Genomic DNA, 20,425 nt, shown 5'->3' with positions numbered 1-20,425 from the left:
GAAGGGCCTTTCACAAGATTATCGGTATCAGTTCAGGCTTTGAAGTACAGGCTGCTGGCATCTCATTACTGACAGAGATCAAAAACATAACACTAGCATGGTCCGGGACCTGCTGGACTTCATTCACACATCACAGAAGTGCTAAGTTATCAAAGCCCAGAACAGTGCTTATGTGTTACCTTCTCAGCCATAAATTCAACAGCATGCACGTCTAGTTAGTTTTTAAAAACCAACAAGCTTTCTGCATATAGCGTGGCTGTTTCCTTCAGGAGAGAGAACAAATTGGGGGAAGTAAAAAAAGATTTTTAGGAAAAATAAAGGGTAAAGTAAGCTAATCCACTTAAAATATTTGGGCCAGATCCCAGCCCCTTCTTGTAGCGGCTTAAAGGAAGCAGAAGGCCATCTTAAATAGCTGTTTGGGATCACCCCACCCCAGTGTAGGGGAATCCTTTGATGCCATAGAGCCAGCATAGTCTGCACTATACCACCTTCTGCTCCTATACCCTGGTTTAGGGTTTGTGAAGGGGGCATGTCAAGGAGAGAAAGTGTGGCCACAATGCACTGCACTGTACAGCTGAAGAATGCACTGCATTGCAGCCCAGCACACTTTAGAACAGCTCTGAGTCTGCTCTGAATTATGCTGGCAAGCAGCTCCAGGGATCTAGGAAGCACAAAGTGGTTTCAAGCCACCTTTTGCTTCTCTCTTTTCAGCTGCCCTTTGCAGAGCTTTGAGTAGAGATCCGCTCAGTTTAAAAAAAATACTGGTGTTATATGAATTCCTTCAAGTCGCTGAATCTCAGACATACATTACTCAGTCTATGGGCCAAATTCTTGCTACCTAGTGCACCTATGTACATCCAAGAACTGGGAATGGTGGGGGAGTGTCTTGGGATGGAAGTTCTCCAGCCTGATTCTGGCTCCCACTAAAATGATGGAGAGACCCTTGATGCAGACCGTTAGTGGTGGAAGTCACAGATGACCATTCTGAGACAGGATCCAAGAATCGGGGGGGGGGGGGGGGGGGAGGAATGTGCATCCCCTGGCCTGAAAAGCACATTCATGCCCAGTGCAGACTGAGGGTATGTCCACACTAGAAATGTCAGGTGACCTAGATTAGGTCGACTTACAGCCACCGTAGTAATTACTGCGATGGTGCATGTCCACACTGCCCTCATTGGGTCGGTGGTGCACGTCCTTACCAGAGCGTTTCCACCAACCTAAGAGGGGCAGCGTGGGGAACCCCTTCTTGGCCCCTGTGGGGTTTGTACACCCCATCAAAAGGGGGCATAGGTCCTGAGCCTCTAAACACTCAGGCATATACTTAACTTTACTCACACGAGTGACTCCAAGAAAAGTCCTTGTGAATAAAGTTAAGCTGGTGCTTACATGTTTGCAGGGTCAGGGCCTTTAGTTAATAGTTTAATTTTTTGAGGGGAACATTTGAGCCTAGGTGGGGAGATTTGCCACCGTCTTCTCTAGAGCTTTCTCCAAATTCCTTTTTTGCTCTCCTTTGCCCCTCCCTCCTTCTCTGTCTCCCTCCCGTCAGGTCCCCACTTGTCTGTCTTCATTACAGCACAGGGCTGGGAGAGAGGAAACAAGATGCTATGCTGATACGTAGATATGGATATTGGAAATGTGCCTGGGAAGAAGGCTTGTGAATGATGATGACGTGGGCGAGCAGCCTGGAGTGGCCTGGGGCACTCGGCTGCAATGAGCTGTTCTTTATCACTATAGTATTGTTTTGAGCTACGCAAGGAAATAATCTTTGTGTCTTTTTCTCCACTTATTCCTCTAGTTGTTCCTTCTTGCACAAATTGAGCTGAAGCTCCTTACAAGAGCGAGGTGGAAGAGGCACCTTCCTCCAAAACCTGTGCCTGGCAGAGGAGTGCTGAGTCCTTTTCCAAGTGGTGTCACAATGCTTTTGTTCCTGCTCAGTCAGAGATGGGGTAGATCTGGTACATTGGTGTGCTGCAGTATCCAGGCCCCTAGCAGACCCGCTCACTTGGATGGGGAACGTAGTATTTTAAAGCAGAGCTGATTTTTTAAAATAGAGTGAGAGTTGGAGAAACCTCAAGCTGTCAATACTCAAAGCCACCAAATTGCAGGGGGTTTTCAATTCTCTAAGTTCCGAGGGCTCCCACCTCCTTAGTAACGACAAATTTTATTTGGAAGGCCTGTCCCAGGGGGAAAGAAAAGCCCTGCTGTGTGCACTTTAAATATGCAATTAGCATAAATATACTTTGTGTTCAACTGCCCAAAGTTAGAAACAAAGAGTTTGCGAAGGTCCTAATTGTACCAAAGGGATTGCATGTCATGAAGAAAAAGACAAAGAGGAGCTGTGTTCAAGAGGACATGTGAGAGAGGCCAAACCATCAATTGCCTGAATCCAAAACAGCCCCAGAAGCTGTCTCTGAAGTTGTGCCAGCAGAGTCAGCAGTGGAATTTGCCAAGGAGTTAGCCCTAAATCCAGCCACAAACCCAGCCCTTGCTGCAAATGATACATCTCCGTTTGGCATTGTGTACCTGCCACACTTACTCTGTGAGTGACCACACTTATTGACTTTATAACTGAAGTAGAAAAGATGAAAGGGAACAACAGCAACACCATAAATTCAGCGTTTAAGCTGCGACTTTGTAATTGTAAGTTTTCTCAGTAATGAAAATGTTTTCTTAGAACTTTTTTCTTCTTGCCTGTGGTCAACAGAGTAAATGACGTTACTTTGCAAAGGCACATCTGAGACTTCATGAACTTTCTACAGAATTTACAAAAGAAGGATGATAGTTTTAGCCCTATAGATCTGCCAGTCCACTTGGGGCTAGTCTCACAGGCTAATGCCAGGATTTCCACAGACCTTGTCTTCATGGCTGGTCAACCTAATGGGCAGCAGAGTTAGCCTGAAATAGAATCTCCCAACTCTAAAAAAACTAAACGTGCTCCTTCCATGCCCAAGAATTGTAGAGACTCACAACTGATGGAAAACTCGTGGTTACCCCTGGACCTTCCCACCTTTCTTTGGGCTTGACCCTGTGCCCTCTAAAATCAGTACCAAAGCTCCCATTGGCTTTAGGTGCAGAATCATGTCCATGGTCTTTAGGCTTCCCTCGTGCCCTAAATGCCCACAGCCAATGTCCCGGCAGCACCTCTCAAGTGGGGCTTTCTGTGCCAACACCTTTGGCAGGATGCTCCAGATGGGTCCCTTTGTCCCATCTCAGAGTCCTCTGAATCTAAGGTTTCAAAATTCTTCTCCCTAGGGCCAACTTGCAGGATTTAGCCCCAAACCCAACACAGTGATCAGCAATTATGTTAAATAAAAAAAGGTTTATTTAACTTGGAAAGAGAGGGTTTTTTTTAATTAACATGGATGCAGAATGCAGCATACCCATTCAAAGACTATGCAAAACCTCACTTAGCTAGGCTAATACTGTAGCTACGGTCTTGTGATTTAAATTGGAATGCAACTAATTCCTTGGAGATCATGTGTCCAGCCTTCAGAGTGATAGACTGTCTGTTCCACTAAACTTTGGTTTAGTGAGACACACTTGAGTCACTGAAGGCTTTCTTCCTTTGCTTTCTACCCCTTTCTTTATCCTCTGTGTAGCCTTTTTCTATGTAGGCGTGAACAGTCCTTATTAATGTGAGACTTAGTTAGCCAAATTTTCAGAAGTTTGCTCATGCACAAATCTCTATGTGGGTTCTTAGTTCAGGGCACAAGTGGGAAATGGGTGCCCAGAGGTTTCCCTAAAGAGAGTGAAGAGCGCATGCAGAATCCACATATGCCAAATGACTGGTTTGGGCAGCTGGGTTTCCCTGTGAGCGTGGAGCTGAATAGCTCAAGGGAATCCATTTGGGCCTGTCTTCCAGCTTATCACTGGAGGTGCAGCAAAGTGTGTCTGTTCATATCAAAAGCATCACCTAGGTTTAGCAATTCAACTGGGGCCTGGTCTAGGGTTACCATATTTAGTGCCTCCGAAAGGAGGACACTCCACGGGGCCCCGGCCCCGCCCCCAGCCCCGCCCTCGCCCCCGCCCCAACCCCACCCCCTCCCCTGCTTCCCGCGAACATTTGAGTCGCGGGAAGCCTGAAGCAGGAAAGGGGGTGTGTGGGGGGAGGAGGCGCGGCCCAGGCTGGCCCCCCCGGCGTTTGCAGCCTGGGTCGGCTCGGGCCCTGGGGTGCCGGCCCCGGGCCCGGCCCCCGGCCGACCCCCCCGGGCCCGCCCAGCACTGCCGGTCCCCAGCCCGGCCCCCGGGCCCCCGGCCGAGCACCCCCGGCCCCACCGGCCCCTGGCCGAGCACCCCTGGCCCTGCACCGCCGGTCCCCAGCCCGTCCCCCGGCACCGCCGGCCCGTCCCCCGAGCTCCCGGCCCGGCCTGGCACCGCTGGCCCGGCCCCCGAGCCCCCGGCCCGGCCTGGCACCGCCGGCCCGAGCCCCTGGCCCGGCCCGGCACCGCCGGCCCGTCCCCTGAGCCCCCGGCCCGGCCCGGCACCGCCGGCCCGTCCCCCGAGCCTCCGAGCCCCCGGCCCGGCCTGGCACCGCCGGCCCGGCCCCGAGCCCCCGGCCCGGCCCCGCTCCAATTTTCCCGGACATGTCCGTCTTTTGGGGATTTCCCCCCGGACGGGGATTTGGAGCCCAAAAAGCCGGACATGTCCGGGAAAATCCGGACGTATGGTAACCCTAGCCTGGTCCAGAGCCTGCTGATGTCAATGGAGACACTTTCACTGACGTCCATGGGCTTTGGCTCAGGCACATAAGCACTTAGATGTCAGGCACAATTTTCAAAAGTGCCTAAGTTATCTAGGTGCCTAGTCCCACATTAAAAAGTGACTGAGGCACTTAGGAGCTTGAGTCCTATTAATTTCCAGTGAGACTTAGGTTCCTAAGGGCTTGTCTATATGAACACTTTGATTTACACTCCAGCTTGCCAGGAACTATCTTGCACTTGCCTGCCTCACACTAAGTGTTCAGGTGGATCCTGTTACCACACACTAAAGGTTCAAAGTGGGGTAGATAAAAGCAAACTAGGGAACCTTTAGTGCATGGCATCAGGGTCCACATGGACAGTTAGTGTGTAGCAGGCTAGTCCAAGGTAGGTTTACACCAGGGGTCTCAAACTCAAATGACCTCGAGGGCCACATGAGGACTAGTGCATTGGCCCGAGGGCCGCATCACTGACACACATCCCTTGCTGCCCCTGGCCCCGGCCCCACTCCACCCCTTCCATGAGGCCTCGCCCCTGCCCGGTCTCTTCTCCACCTCCTCCCCTGAGCGCGCGGCTCCCTGCTTCTCCCCACTCCCTCCTGGAAAGTGCTAAGCGCCACCAACAGTAATGCACCTCACTCAAAGGACAAAACACGCACTTAGTTCGATTTACTTCTGTTAAAGCCCCCCCCCCCCCCCCCACTGCACTGGGTGCACCACCACTCCACCCCTGCTCTGCCTCTTCCAGGGGTGGCAGGTTTGTAGAAATTTTGGTGGTGCCCAGAACCTGCCCCCCCCCAAACTCCGCCCCCACCTGCCTAAGGCTCTGGGAGGGAGTTTGGGGGGGGGAGGGGGGGAGGGGTGCAGGCTCTGGGATGGAGTTTGGGGATAGGAGGGGGTGCAGGGGTGAGGGCGGTGGGGCTGGGGATGAGGGGTTTGGGGCATTGGAGAGGCTCAGAACTAAGGCAGAAGGGAAGGGGATGGGCAGCCTGCCCTGGCCATAGTGGAGGGGGCACTAGGACCCGGCGGCAGCAGGTGATGCCGGAAGCCGGCAGAGCAGAGTGGAGTCAGCATGAGCTGCAGGCTCCGGGCGGTGAGGGGGCAGCAAGTGAGCCCGGAAGACCCTCAGGAGAGACGCGTGGGGGTGGCAAGCAGGGCTGGGGGAGAGACCCTGCCCCAAACATTGGGGAGCAGCAAGCAGGGAGCTTAGCTGCCATATAAAAGAACTCGGAGGGGGGGAGGATCTTGGTGGGCCACAGGGAAGAGCTCCGCGGGCCACATGTGGCCCACGGGCCGCGTGTTTGAGACCCCTGGTTTACACCCTAGTTTGCTATGAACTAAGTGTTTGTATAGACAAGCCCAAAGTCACTTTTTTAAATGGGACTTGGGTGGTTTTGAAACCTTTAGCCATGGTAACAATCTTAATTATATTTTTGCCTAAGGTCCATTACCATTGAGATGGCCTTAGAATCATAGAAGATTAGGGTTGGAAGAGACCTCAGGAGGTCATCTAATCCAACCCCCTGCTCAAAGCAGGACCAACCCCAACTAAATCATCCCAGCCAAGGCTTTGTCAAGCCGGGTAAAATTTAAATCTCTTTAGTCCACAAAGATTATACAAAACCAGAAATTTGAATCTGAACCTCTTCAGATTTATTGCATGTGTGTATAAGTGGAATGGGAACACTCAGATCTGAAGCTACCCTTTCATTTGGGGTCAGATCCAGAAGCAGATGAGCCAGTATTCTGGTGCCAGTTCACGTGCAGCCAAAATCTCAAGAGAATAGTTCATAAGATTTTGGCACTGTTGAATGCAAGCTTAAACCCTGGCCATGATTCAGCCTCAAACCTGAACCATAGTTTATTCCATGATCTCAATCCCATTCTGAACACCAGCTCTTTGTCTCATCTTTAATATATGGTTTACACCTACAGAGGGAGGAGCTAGATTGAATAACCAACCCAAACACCTTGACCCAGTGCCAAAAAGAAATTTTCCTATGGTTTGAAAATATCTGCTTAACTTTGTTTTGTTTTTGGGAGGCTATATTTTTCCCTTTATTGTACTTTTCCTCACTTCTAGGTTTTGATCAAAAGTAAAAATCCTGCAATACCAGAAGAGAGGTTTCCCTTGCAGTATTTCAGTCACAGGGAGAGTAGCTGTATAGAAACTGTGGAAGAACAGCTGTTCTGGTGATAATTTCAGGGCCTGATTTCTGAACCAAAGAAATTCATCTACCTAGAGCTGGTTGAAAAATGCAGAACGACTCTTGCAAAAACAGTTTTGAATTTTTTTCTCAACATTTTTGGTTGAAATTTCAAATTTTCAAATGCTGTGTCAGCTAGCTGAAAAACCCAAAACAAACAAAAATTCCATGAAAAAGTCCAAAATATTTTCATTGAAATTTTGAAAGACAGTAATATTTTCTCCAGCTCTCTGTTTATTTCTGTGGACCGACGGAGCTTCAGTGGCAGTTTTGCTTCCAGTAGGGTAGCAACATCAGCCTCCATCTATGTAGCTAATTCATTTATTTAACTAGGGAACCTAAATTACTCTCTTCAGGTTTCCTCTCTGGGGTTCTTCCTTTGTCCCTTTAGAAAATCTTCCCCTTGAGTTCTTTCATCTCCCATTTTCAATGGCCAAGAGTGCTCAGGATTATTTTGAACACCTTCAGAATCCCTTGTCTGTGCCCTTGCCGGTTGGAGTATTTCGTGACTGCAGTTAAGTTTCTATTTTTCTGCTATTTGGCATAGAAGACCACTTGGCCTCGTTCTATTGGTTTCCTTGGACTGTAACAGAGCACCTGGTAGCAGTGGACACTGAAGGTAGAGCAGCTTGACTTCAGGAAGAAAAAAATTAGAAACAGCAGAAAGCAGAAGCCAAACAGTAGCAGCATCTGGATTTTGGGTGATTGACTCCACATGTATTTCCCTGTTACTGCATAATATCTCAAGCAAGCATTTTAGTCTTTCCTTCCAGCCAGTGAACTATACATGTCTAAATCTTAACTTGATCATGTGGGATGAAAAATGTGCTTGGTCATATCCCATATGAAATCAGTGCTACAATTTCCTCCATTGCTTGTTAGCTATATGCCTGCAGGCTCACATTTTATACACAAGAGGGTGTGTTATGAAGTAAAGCACATGTCCCACAAGCCATGTAGTAGATACAATGAATAACTGAAGACACAGTGTGCCTAAATCCAAAAGCTCAGCCTAGAGCCGTGCTATGTGTAGTACATTGAAATCAGGAGGACTTTTATCTCCCCTGGTTTCAGTATTTAGTAGACACAGAATTGGATTTGACAGTTGCATTGTGCTCTCAGTTTTTCATTCCCTTCTTTTTAAACAGTGATATTTTTTATCTTCTGCCTACAGTACAGTAGCATGAAGTGCTTACAGCTGTCAATCCCTAATAAGTCTCTAACATGCCATTTCATCACTTTGTGTCATTAAACCCTTCCATTCATGGGAAAAATGTTTTGTTTTATGGCTAGTAATAGTTCCTGCAATAATTTAACTCCTAGCTGTCATTGTTTATGACATGTCTCCATGTAAACAAAGATTTGCATTCTTGGGAATATATATTTTCTACTAATTTCTTGTTATATTTCAGTATATAGTTGAGGAAGCCAACAAAAGGCTACCCTGCCCATACCGGAAATTATTACCAGGAAAACAGCATTATGATATGAAGCTTTGATCATGCAAGTACTTGGTACGTGAATAATTGTACAGTGGTGCGTAGTTCCATTAAAACCAACTGGACTGCTTAGCATAAATTTGCTCAAGGGGTTGCCAAGTGAGTGTCTGTGCATGGGTGCGTATACACCATTACAGTTTCAATACAGCGCATCACAATATTTTACCAAATAAAAATTATTTTTAATTTGTTATGACAACTTTGGATCTCCAAAATAAAAATCATTATAAAATCAAAGGAATCCAAAAAGACAAGAGCAGGCTAGATTTTCAGAAGAGCTCCGTATCCAACGGCTCTTACCGAGGCACCTAAAGGAAGTGGCTAGATTGCCGCAGCTCCCATTGTTGTCAATGTTCAAAATCCAGCCATTTCATTTCAGTACCTAAAGTGGATATTTTGACAATCTGGCCCTATTGTCAGTGCTGAATTCTTTGGAGTAGCTGGCCCTGAAAACTGAACACTATTCCCTGTTATTTTTTTTGAAGATTTACATTAGCTGCCTATTTAGTGTGTATTTTTTGTGTCTATATTGCTTTGTATTCCTTTCCATTGGCAGTCACCAGTGGGAATTATTTACATAGACCATCTACTGTCAGTGTGTTAGGTGAACCTACACTCAATGGTAGAGTACTTGGGCCTCCTTGGTACAATTGTGTTTGGGATATGGCGACATGCGTGGATGACAAAGCTGGGGGCACAGGGGATTGGGGTCCACTGGCAGAGCTGGGGAGTTCAGAGGGTTGGGGTGCACTGGCACTACTGGGGATGAAGGGGATTGGGGTGCACTGGTGTATCTGAGGATGCAGATGGTTGGGGTGCACTGGCAGAGTTGGCAGGTGCAGGGAATTGGCGTGTATTGAGAAATCTGGGATAGAGAGACGTGGGGTGCACTGAAAGGTCTGGGGTGGAGGAATTTGGGGTGCACTGGCAGAGCAGGAAGGTCCAGGGATTTGGGGTGCCCTGAGAGAGCTGGTGTGGAGGAATTTGGGTTGCACTGGCAGAGATGGGAGGTGCAGGGGTATGGGATGCACTGAGAGAGCTGAGGTGCAGGGATTTGGGGTACACTGGCAGAGCTGGGGGGTGCAGGGGCTTGGGGTACACTGATAGAGCTGGCGTGCATGGGGTTGGTGTGCACTGGCAGAAGCTGAGGGATACCACATCCCTCATCTGAGCCCCCAACCTCTCTCCCCTCCCCATTTAGCCCCCCTCCCCAAATGTCCCCCTTCTTCTGTTCTTTAATACCCCTCCCCTTGTGATTAATTTATCCTTCGTTATGTTAATTAAAGGGTGACTTTAGAGCCATCCATCTCTGTGATTCATCCAGTCATGAGTATCTCCCAGTTTAACAGCACAAGGTAGCAGAAGGAAACCATTGGGCAAGGGGGTGTAACTTGGGAACCCCTCAGTCAAAGGATCCCACATTTGGCTCACTAACGCTACCTCACACCTTCAAGAGGCACACCACTTCCAAAGCAATACGATTACACTGGTCTACAATTTTTGAGAAGTCATCTGCTTCCGAGATAAAATGTGCTATTTATTATGTATTTTGATGTGCTGAATTCAAATATGACAATTAAAACAACTGATTGGCTACTGTTTCTAAGATATTTTTGTTTTTACATTTTATGTCTATGTATATTGTGTAGATAGTAGAGTTTTAATCATAAATTGTAAACCTAGGTCTTTTCATGTATTTATGGTTGCTTTACATGATAATATTTCACCTGTCCTGTTTATGTAACACTTTAAAAATCAGCAAAAGGGTTATATAAATAAAATTTATTATGAAACAAAAGGCAAAAAACTATTATGTACATAGTTTAGTCATATTCAGTGTCTACTCGGCGCTTCTTGGCTTGTCTCTTGTATTCATTAAATGGAGCATCTCTTGTCACTGTCCAGCAATAGTCTGCAAGCATTGATGGGCTCCATTTGCCCTGATAGCGTTTCTCCATTGTTGCAATGTCCTGGTGAAATCGCTTGCTGTGCTCGTCGCTCACTGCTCTGCAGTTCAGTGGAAAAAAATCTAGATGAGAGTGCAAAAAATGTATCTTTAGTGACATGTTGCAACCAAGGCTTTTGTATGCCTTGAGGAGGTTTTCCACCAACAACCTGTAGTTGTCTGCCTTGTTGTTTCCGAGAAAATTTATTGCCACTAACTGGAAGGCTTTCCATGCCGTCTTTTCCTTGCCACGCAGTGCATGGTCAAATGCATCATCTCGAAGAAGTTCACGAATCTGAGGACCAACAAAGACACCTTCCTTTATCTTAGCTTCACTTAACCTTGGAAATTTTCCACGGAGGTACTTGAAAGCTGCTTGTGTTTTGTCAATGGCCTTGACAAAGTTCTTTATCAGACCCAGCTTGATGTGTGGTAACAAAATCTTCCTTGATTCAACAAGTGGTGGATGCTGAACACTTTTCCTCCCAGGCTCCAGTGACTGTCGGAGTGGCCAATCTTTCTTGATGTAGTGGGAATCTCTTGCACGACTATCCCATTCGCAGAGAAAACAGCAGTACTTTGTGTATCCAGTCTGCAGACCAAGCAAGAGAGCAACAACCTTCAAATCGCCACAAAGCTGCCACTGATGTTGGTCATAGTTTATGCACCTCAAAAGTTGTTTCATGTTGTCATAGGTTTCCTTCATATGGACTGCATGACCAACTGGAATTGATGGCAAAACATTGCCATTATGCAGTAAAACAGCTTTAAGACTCGTCTTTGATGAATCAATGAACAGTTTCCATTCATCTGGATTGTGAACGATGTTGAGGGCTGCCATCACACCATCGATGTTGTTGCAGGCTACAAGATCACCTTCCATGAAGAAGAATGGGACAAGATCCTTTTGACGGTCACGGAACATGGAAACCCTAACATCACCTGCCAGGAGATTCCACTGCTGTAGTCTGGAGCCCAACAGCTCTGCCTTACTCTTGGGTAGTTCCAAATCCCTGACAAGGTCATTCAGTTCATCTTGTGTTATGAGGTGTGGTTCAGAGGAGGAGGATGGGAGAAAATGTGGGTCCTGTGACATTGATGGTTCAGGACCAGAAGTTTCATCCTCTTCCTCTTCCTCGTCTGACTCAAGTGAGAATGATTCTGGTGCAAAAGGAACTGGCAGTCCTTCTCCGTGGGATACTGGGCGTATAGCTGATGGAATGTTTGGATAATGCACAGTTCACTTTTTCTTCTTTGACACACCTTTCCCAACTGGAGGCACCATGCAGAAGTAACAATTGCTGGTATGATCTGTTGGCTCTCTCCAAATCATTGGCACTGCAAAAGGCATAGATTTCCTTTTCCTGTTCAACCACTGGTGAAGATTTGTTGCACAAGTGTTGCAGCATATGTGTGGGGCCCACCTCTTGTCCTGATCTCCAATTTTGCAGCCAAAATAAAGGTGATAGGCTTTCTTAACCATAGTGGTTATACTGCGCTTTTGTGATGCAAAAGTCACTTCACTACAAACATAGCAGAAGTTATCTGCACTGTTCACACAAGTACGAGGCATCTCTGCTCACTTTGGCTAAACAGAAATGTGTCCCTTTGCAAAATCAAACACTGACAAATAAGAGAGCACGACACTGTATGATTTCTAGAGCTGATATAGGGCAATTTGTTCAGCAGAGTGATGTAAGCTTCGTTATGATTGCATCATCCATGACTTCTAGGAATAACATGATGCAATTCATATCATGTATGACGCAATACCAGCTTCAGATTGCATCATTCATTGTTTTGCCTAAAAAGCAAGTACTGTCCAAACCCAGTCATAGATTTATTCATAGATCCAGTCAAAGATGTATTTTAGTCATTTCTGGTTTAAATTGAGATCCCTTCCCTTTATAACTCACTTATCCTCCGCCATTCCCAAGTCAAGGGTCGTATATACTGACCCAATAGCATATCTTGAAAACTAGAGCCAATCAACAATTTTAAGCATCATTTTCGTTCTCAGTGACCCAGAATTAGTAAAGTTTGACTACATTTATTTCAGAAGCATTATGGCTGTAGAGCAGTGTTAACCATTCAGATTTTAGACCATTCACAATCATGGATCTTTAAGGTATATAAAATGGGAGGTAAGGAAACATACTAGCTGTTTTTCTGTATTGGCGCATGGGAAAAAAAAGTATCTTTTCTTAAAGGCTTCTCTGAGTATGAGTCCCCCAAAGAATTTCTGGTGCCATTCACTCTGCTTTGGGTAAAACTCGACAGACTCAGACCATTTTCACCCGCATCACATCAAGAGTTTGATCTCTAATTCTGTGCAAACTCCCCTTCCCACCCAGCCACCTAGAACCTTTTATTAAAATGGCTGGTTTTGGGGGGCATATATCTCCATAACCTCTGGCACAAAGACCCCAGAGTTTAGTCACTTATCCTACCCTGAACCTTCCTGAGGCCACCCAAATGTCAAATTAGGGTTGCCACCCATCTGGATTGTACCTGTACAGTATGTTTTTTGGCTTCTGTGTCCAGGTCCCATTTAGAGTTGCCAGATGCCCAGTTTTCAACCAGAAAGTCTGGTCCAAAAGGGAACCTGGCAACCCTAAATGGCACCCGAACCAAAAGTCCAATTACCATGGGGTGGATGGTGTTATTACATGTTATTAATCTGTGCCAGCCCCTGCTTAGCTGCTACCCGCAGGCAGGTTCCTTGAGACGATCCAGCGAGTGTTGCGGGGAGGGAGGAGAAGAGAGAGCAACAGGACGGGGCCTTGGGGAAAGAGGGGGAGAAGGGAGCAGAGCCTGGGGGAAGAGGTGGAGAAGGGGTGGGGTCTTGAGGGAAGAGGTGGAGCGGGGGTGGGGCCTTGGGAGGAAGAAGCAGGGAAGGGGGCAAGGGGCAGGGCCTTGGAGGTTTGGTTACCAGCAATTAGAAAGGTGGCAACCCTATTCTGACCAAGCATCTGACCAAGCATGTCAATTTCCCAGAACTTAGAAGTGTTGACCTTTCAACAGAAGGCATGATGTGACCTTAACTATAGTGGCACTATTATACACCAACCACTGTAATAGAAAGGCACACATTTTAAGTCATTCTAAATGCTCACCATAAGCAGCTCCTGGATTGCATGCTGCCCCTTTGACCTAGTCCTGGAAAGGCTTCAATAGTCAGCTTTTCTGTCATTGTTCTGGTGGACTGTTCTCTTCCATTCGTTTGCCTAAGAAGGATGAGATGCTGACTTCCATCTCCTGAGAATTGCTCTTTGGGACTCTGTCCTGCAAGCTGCTGCTAAGAAAGAAGTGCATGTAGACTGTTGTTTCCAAATCCTTTTCTCACTAAGGCCTTTTTTCCTACTGCAAAATAAACAATACTTTGGCTTCAGGAGAAGGCTGTCTGGTCACTATACACACCACAGGTCACAGGCTGCTGGAGGGAAGAACCACAGGCATACAAACACAGCACACAGTCGATACACAGGGTGCTATATCCAGGGCCTGGTCTGAGAGTTGGAGAATTATGGCATTCCATCCCAGGAGAGGGAAAGGCCTGGGGAGTGACAACCTGTGGATGCACTCAGAGAGACCAGAGAGGGGACTGAGGTGCAGCTAGACCTGAAACTGTGACACAAGTATCCAACTGTGGTCCAAAATAGTCTAGGTGTGGTGACCTCCAGAGCATGCGGCAAGGCCTGGCCTTCTGTTTGCTCAAGTACCTGAAGAATCTGGAGGCTGATGAAGGCTATTGTTTAGGGAGGAGGGGAAAGTCCCCCTGTTGGGTTGGGGTTGGACTTTTGCTGAAGTGAGAGTTTGTTTTAAATAATGTCAGAGGTGCCCAGAGTAGCAGTCAGGCTCTTTTTAGGTCACTGTACGTAAGAAGAAATGATATTAATAACAATAATTGAAGAGCATGGAGAATTGGCACTGACTGGTTAAAAAGCAGGGGAAATGAGCACATCTGTTACTACAGAAGGCAGAGCACAGTTATGTATCATACAATCCAGTTGAGAAATGATGGACCAGTGCCAAGTGTCTAGAAAACCACCATCAGATTAGGACTTACCCCTATCAAGGATAAGGCTTTCGAGGATGCCCCGAATATCTGGCCTTCTTGGATTAGATGAGAACTCTTGTGTTCTGAGCAGCTAGTCCGCCCATCACCAACGCCACTTGATTTTAGGTACAGCATCATCTGGGCAATGCCTTTTTACCATCAAGCATTCGGCTGATGTGGGCAGCACTCAGATATTACTGGGATGCACGTGGCATAAGAACATAGCAAGATAGAAGGACAGAGTGAGAGTGGAACAATTCTGCAGCACTGAGTCATCCCAAGTGAGTTTCAAAACGTAGTTTATCCCACCTTCATGCTGTGTCATGCCCGGAAGGGGACTTTATTATAATCTTTTTCTAAATTTCAAACTCAAAATTCTGATTACAGCAGTACTGTTTGGGGGCTTCTCGCGGAGGCCACGCTGTTGGGATTTTGGTAGATGTTTGTAAGGGATGTTGGTGGCTGAAGGTGAAAAAGGCAGCCTGGTGTAGTGCTCTGAGCACAGCACTGGGATGCGCAGGGGAACACGGTGACTGGTCGCTCCCTCCCTAGATCCATGGAGATGTGGAATAACATATTGGTGATGCTACAAGTATGAAGATAACACCGAATAGGGCCCTGGCTTGGGCTATATTTCCTGATACTCTCAGATTTGAAGGTCTGGCTCACTACTGAAGAGTACTAATGTATGTATGCATCTAAACCATGGACCATGGACCTGCTTGTTGTGAATTAGAATTGACACTAGTGTTATAAATACAGGTTAGCCCAGTTACTGGGAATGTGGACGGGTAAGTGGGAGTTTATTATTATCTTTCCTGCAGGGAAGCCACATTACTTAATGGTCTGAACACACGAGTGGGAGCCAGGAACTCCTGAATTCAAAACCAGGCTCTGACACTCCCTTCTCTGGCTCTAGGCAAGTCACCTAACTCAGTGCCGTAGTTTCCATAGCTGCCAACTAGGGAGGATAATCTCTCCCCGGAGTGTCGAGAGGATTCATCAGATAATATTTGTAGAGCGCTTTGAAGATATAAAATGATAAATATTATGATGCGGCTTGGAATTATTTTCAGGACCTTCTAATTTCTTACCCTGAGCTTTTATTAGCTCCTCTCTTTTCCAGTGGACGTCTATTAGCTTGGGAACCAGGAACTTTGGGAGTTGCTTTTCCAATAGCTTGGAGCCATTCTGAAATGACTCTGACTCACACAAATGCCCTGTAGATGCTGAATTTTATGTGAATCTGTCTCTGACAACTGATCCTGAATGGGAAACGCCCTGGTATTCTCCCTGTTAGGGAGCCAAGGCAGGGAGTGGTAGGAGATGGGATGAATCAAGTTTAACTGTCTCTAATGAATCCCATCACTCTTCTCCAAGAGCATCTCACTGCAGGGAGTTGTGTACGCCAAGGTCCCTTTTGACTAAGGGGAGGTGGGGAGCTCATTTCTAGCTGACCACTTTGGTTGTATTCTTTGTGTCATTCATTTCCCCTGGTCAGTGTAGGGAGGCTGGTACAGGACATGCATCTAATAATGGTGTAACGTTTTCATTGCTCTCCATCTCACTATTGGGCAGCATGTACACTGGAGACAATGGGTTTTGTATAGACTAAAATGACACCCCTCCTCAACCTCACCCTTAGGACAGAGTCAACGGTCTTCAAATGTCTATTTCTTTGGAACATGTTGAATCTCTCCATGCCGTGTAATGCTGAGTGCCACCATGGTGTGTCACACCCCCTCACAGCGGCATCATCTCATAAAAGCCAGTGTTAATTTCTCAGGTGTGTGAAAAATGAAGGTCGCTCCTAGGCACCAGGAGCCCAGTTTTTCAGTGTTCAATGATCTCGGTGGATACAAGTCCATACTCTACATGACTCTCTATGCCTTCCTCTCTACACTGATATTTCGAGCAGTGTAGTGTCCCGCTGCCATCCCACTGTTGGAGCCTTTCCCCACTGATGGAGTTTTTCCCTGAAACTCTGGCAGACGGGAGTCAGTAGGGAAAGGCTCTGCCAGCACCCAGTTGCTGGGGCCTTTCCCCGCAATTCAGCCCTTCCCCACAGCCTCCTCCCTACCAGAGCCTTCTTCTCACCACAGTGAAAGGCTCTGGCAGCAGGGAGCTACTGAAACGTTCCCCTGCTGCCTCCCTGCACCAGAGCTTTTCACTGACACGTGTAGCTGCACACTGCAGTGTGGACGGAGCCTGCTGTTCACTGCAGTGTGTAGCTACACATACCCTATGCACTGCCACCAGTTGCGTGCCGTGTAGACATAGGCTTTGTGTTGTTCCATCACTCCTAAAGGCAGTGAATCTACTCACTGGGGAATGTTCTTGGTGTAGGGGCTGCCTGAGAGGATAGAGAGCTGGCATAACCGGTTCTACACGTCTCCCTCCTACAACCCCTAGCCTATGATATGTGCCAGGGCAAGGTGCATTGCTAGAGCATGCTGTTTACCTTGACTGCTGCAATGGCCCCTAGGAGTCTGGAACAGCCATAGGTCAAGTCAGAGCATCTTCAAGACCGCTCTTACTTATGCCAGTAGTTGGGCAGGCCCCTGGACAGTCCCAGAACAAAAGGTGGCATAAAACAATTTTGCACATGCACCTCTATTCAAATGTGGAGTCTAGTCTGCCAGAATGGCAAATCAGGCCCCAGGTTTTTGAGGAAGGTGGTCCTATTAGTCATGATTGTAATTATTAGCATTCTTAGAGCACTCATTGCCTGTAGTGGCTGGGCACTCTTTATTACTCACAGAACACCTTACAGACAGACATTGGGTAAAGAACTCCTGTCTACTTTCCAGTTCCTCTTCTATCCATCCCAGCAACGAGTGGTTTTTACCTTTACATTCTTTATGTTAGTGTGTGTTTTACTCTAGCTACTTAAAAGCATGATCTCCCTCGAGTGGAACAACTACTGCACTGCATCTGAACAGCTGTGTGTTACCAGACCTTTTCTGCCCTTTTGCTATGTGATAATATGTAAAGAACTGTGGGAAAAAATGATGACCACATATAGCACAGGCTGTGGTGAGTCCACTTAATGTTCTCTATTCTCAGCAGCATAAGAGAACATGGTGTGTTTTTCAAGATACAGCCACTATCAGCTTGACTAGCAAGATCTAGAAATGAGAGGAAGGAATAAAGGGGAGCAAATAGTGAAAATGAATTACAATAATTAAGATTTGCAATGATATGAACTAGCTGTTTGCTTCATTTGAAGCCTGTCACTTCTTCAAAGAAGAGTACAGGGCCGGCTCCAGGCACCAGCTTGTGCTTGGGGCGGCACCTGGAGGGGGGCGGCGCGGCGCTCCGGCCCCCGGGGAGAGCGGGGCCACGGCCGGGCTCGCCGCCCTCCCCCCAGCGCTCTGACCGCCCTCCCCCCTGGCGCCCTCCCCCCGGCCGCCGGGGGGAGAGCGGCGAGCCCTGACCGGGGCTCGCCGCCCTCTCGCCGCCCTGCCCCTTGCGCTCTGGCCGCCAGGGGGAGAGCGGAGCCCCGGCCGGGGCTCGCCGCCCTCCTCCCAGGGCTCCGGCCGCCCTCCCCCCGGCTGCCGGGGGGAGAGCGGAGCCCCCGGCCGGGGCTCGCCGCCCTCCTCCCAGGGCTCCGGCCGCCCTCCCCCCGGCTGCCGGGGGGAGAGCGGAGCCCCCGCCGGGGCTCACCGCCCTCCCCCCGGGGCTCCGGCCGCCCTCCCCCCCCCCCCCCCCGCAGGGGGGGGGGGGCGGCTTTTTTGCCTGGGGCGGCAAAAAAGCCAGAGCCGGCCCTGGAAGAGTAGGCCAGTTAAAAATGTGGCCACTGTTCACTATCACTACCAACAGATGGAAACAGATTGCCCTTGGCTACAAACATCACCCATTTCATATAGCCACTTAAAACCTTGAGGGTGAAAGTCACCCTAGTGCAGAGGGCCTGGACAGGGCTTTTTGACCACTTCTTGCCCTTATCACAGAACTTCAATGGGGCATAGGACTTGATGCACGGCTTTGGACTGGCATGAAGTTGTCTTATAAGATCACTTCCAGATGCATTAGAGAAGGTGGTACTTCCCCTGCTCCCAGTAAGGCTTTGTCCTGAGTAAGAAGGACGTGTGTTTTTACCATGATTAGCTAATACATGGGAACTAACACATGTTAAAACCCTAGTGTGGACAATGCAAACTGTAGTTTTAACACATGCTAGCTGGTCAGGGTGAATGGTAGGCTTTCCCTAGGGCTTACCTTGACCAGTTAACACAGGTTAAAAAGCACACCCTTTTCTAGCGTAGCTATGAAGGATTCTGCAAATATTTATTTATTTAGATATACATAAAGCATTAAAAACTCCCTATCTAGGCTTCAAGGCATCTTTGCCATATGTTAAAAATACAGGGCACCCTATACAAAGAAATATTAATGCAGGAACCTCCCTAGAAACAAAACCTGGCTGAGGGAGAACTACTATGGCCACATATCCTGAACCTCAGTGCTCCAATCTCAGCCTTTAGTGCAGTCCTTCCTCCTCAAATGCTTGTGAAGAGAGATGGAGTTTGAAGGTCAACAGGCTTATTCTGGACCAAGTGGGGGAAGTAAATTCCAAACCTGAAGGCCCATCATGGAGATACCCGGCTAGGAGCTCCCTCTCCTATAGCAAGAGGGTCAAGCTCAAGCACCTCTGCTGATCAGGACTGCAGCAGTGTTGCCCAGGGAGAAAGACAATCCAGCAGGTAGTCGAGTCCCAGGCCCTTTAGCATCATGTCAGTCAAAAATACCACCTTAGACTACAGCTGGAAATTGCCAGTCAGCCAGTGCAGATCACGGAGTTCTGCAAAGCGCTGACAGTGAGAAACTCCACTTAGCAAGCAAGTCATCACGTTCTGCACCACGATGATGTCATGTGCAGCCCCATGTAGAGCACGTTGCAACAGACTACTGGGCAGGTGACAAAGGTGTGGTTAATGTCAGCAAGGTCACATCTGAAAGAAATGATTGCCACCTCCTGGCCAGCTGTTGGTGAAAAAATCTGCCTGGGTCATTGCTGCTATATGATCATCTAACAGCAGCTGGGGATCCAACAGTATCCCACATTGCAAAACCAAAGAACAAATAATGTACACAGACTATCAATGAAAGGGCAGATATCATCCTTGTCATATCTTCCATTAATGGCGTTTGATCTATTTCATGTGTGCACCCACATTTCATGGGATAGCCAGTCCCTGTACCCTGATTCATCTCTACTTAAAGTGTAGCGAAATTGTTAGGCACATCCACACAATCCAGGTATAGGACGCTGTAGACAGAATCCAGGCACAGAAGCAATTTATTGGTGGGCAGCAGACCTGGTTTTTGATCCAAGTTTTGATGATAAGGTAGCCTGCATGCTAAGTCATTGAAATATGAATGAATGCAGAGAAGAATGGTTGTAATTGTTTCTAAGTAATAAATCAATGTAAAAGCAATGCATCTGCTTAATAATTAGAGTTGTCGTGGATGGGTTTTATTCAAAGCTTAAATTAGATTCATGCTTGAACTTGTCAATTTGCTTGAAGCTAATATGGCTGAACTCAAAATGCAAACTACTGTGGGAACACTGAAAATGATACAGGAAGGGGAAAGAACTATTTTGTCCAGGCTACCTTTTCTCATAATATGCTCAATATTATCCACCTGGACCATAAGACTATTTGTAGTAGCTCCTTCATTTAATTTAAGGGCAGAATTTCATAATATGTATGTGGGATGTCAGCCAGAAAAATTAATCTATCTTTTTTTCTGATGCTTTTGCCATACATGACCAATAAACTCAGGCGAAATTATCCCATGGAATGCGGGTCCTTGATTAACTCAGTATTCTACTGTCCCTTATTCCAGCAAAATTCTAAGATGCAAAGATTGCAAGAAAGAGTAAGCTTTACAAAACAAAATTTAAAGGAAGAAAAGTTCATACTAAGATCAATGGAACTATACTGATTTTCAGAAGCTGAGACTCGGGCCCTAAATCTTTTTAGTCTAAAGGCATGCTTAGGAAAAGGAAGT

The 20,425-nt window shown here is 47.3% G+C and overlaps 1 long non-coding RNA gene across 3 annotated transcripts in view; it reads right to left on the bottom strand.

Annotated features, from left to right (window-relative positions):
- LOC122174486 (uncharacterized) overlaps positions 1 to 20,425 on the bottom strand; it is a 48,117-nt gene that overhangs the window by 20,018 nt on the left and 7,674 nt on the right. Inside the window, exon 3 of one of the 3 annotated variants that reach the window (XR_006176382.2) lies at positions 13,464 to 13,645. The exons of 1 other annotated variant lie outside the window; for it this stretch is intronic. This is a non-coding gene — a long non-coding RNA (uncharacterized LOC122174486). The remainder of the gene's footprint in view (positions 1 to 13,463; positions 13,646 to 20,425) is intronic. One more of the 3 variants, XR_006176380.2, reaches the window with a different exon arrangement.

This window comes from Chrysemys picta, chromosome 2 (assembly GCF_011386835.1).
Source record: "Chrysemys picta bellii isolate R12L10 chromosome 2, ASM1138683v2, whole genome shotgun sequence".
Classification (NCBI taxonomy): domain Eukaryota; kingdom Metazoa; phylum Chordata; order Testudines; family Emydidae; genus Chrysemys; species Chrysemys picta.
This window is presented reverse-complemented; position numbering and strand designations above follow the sequence as displayed.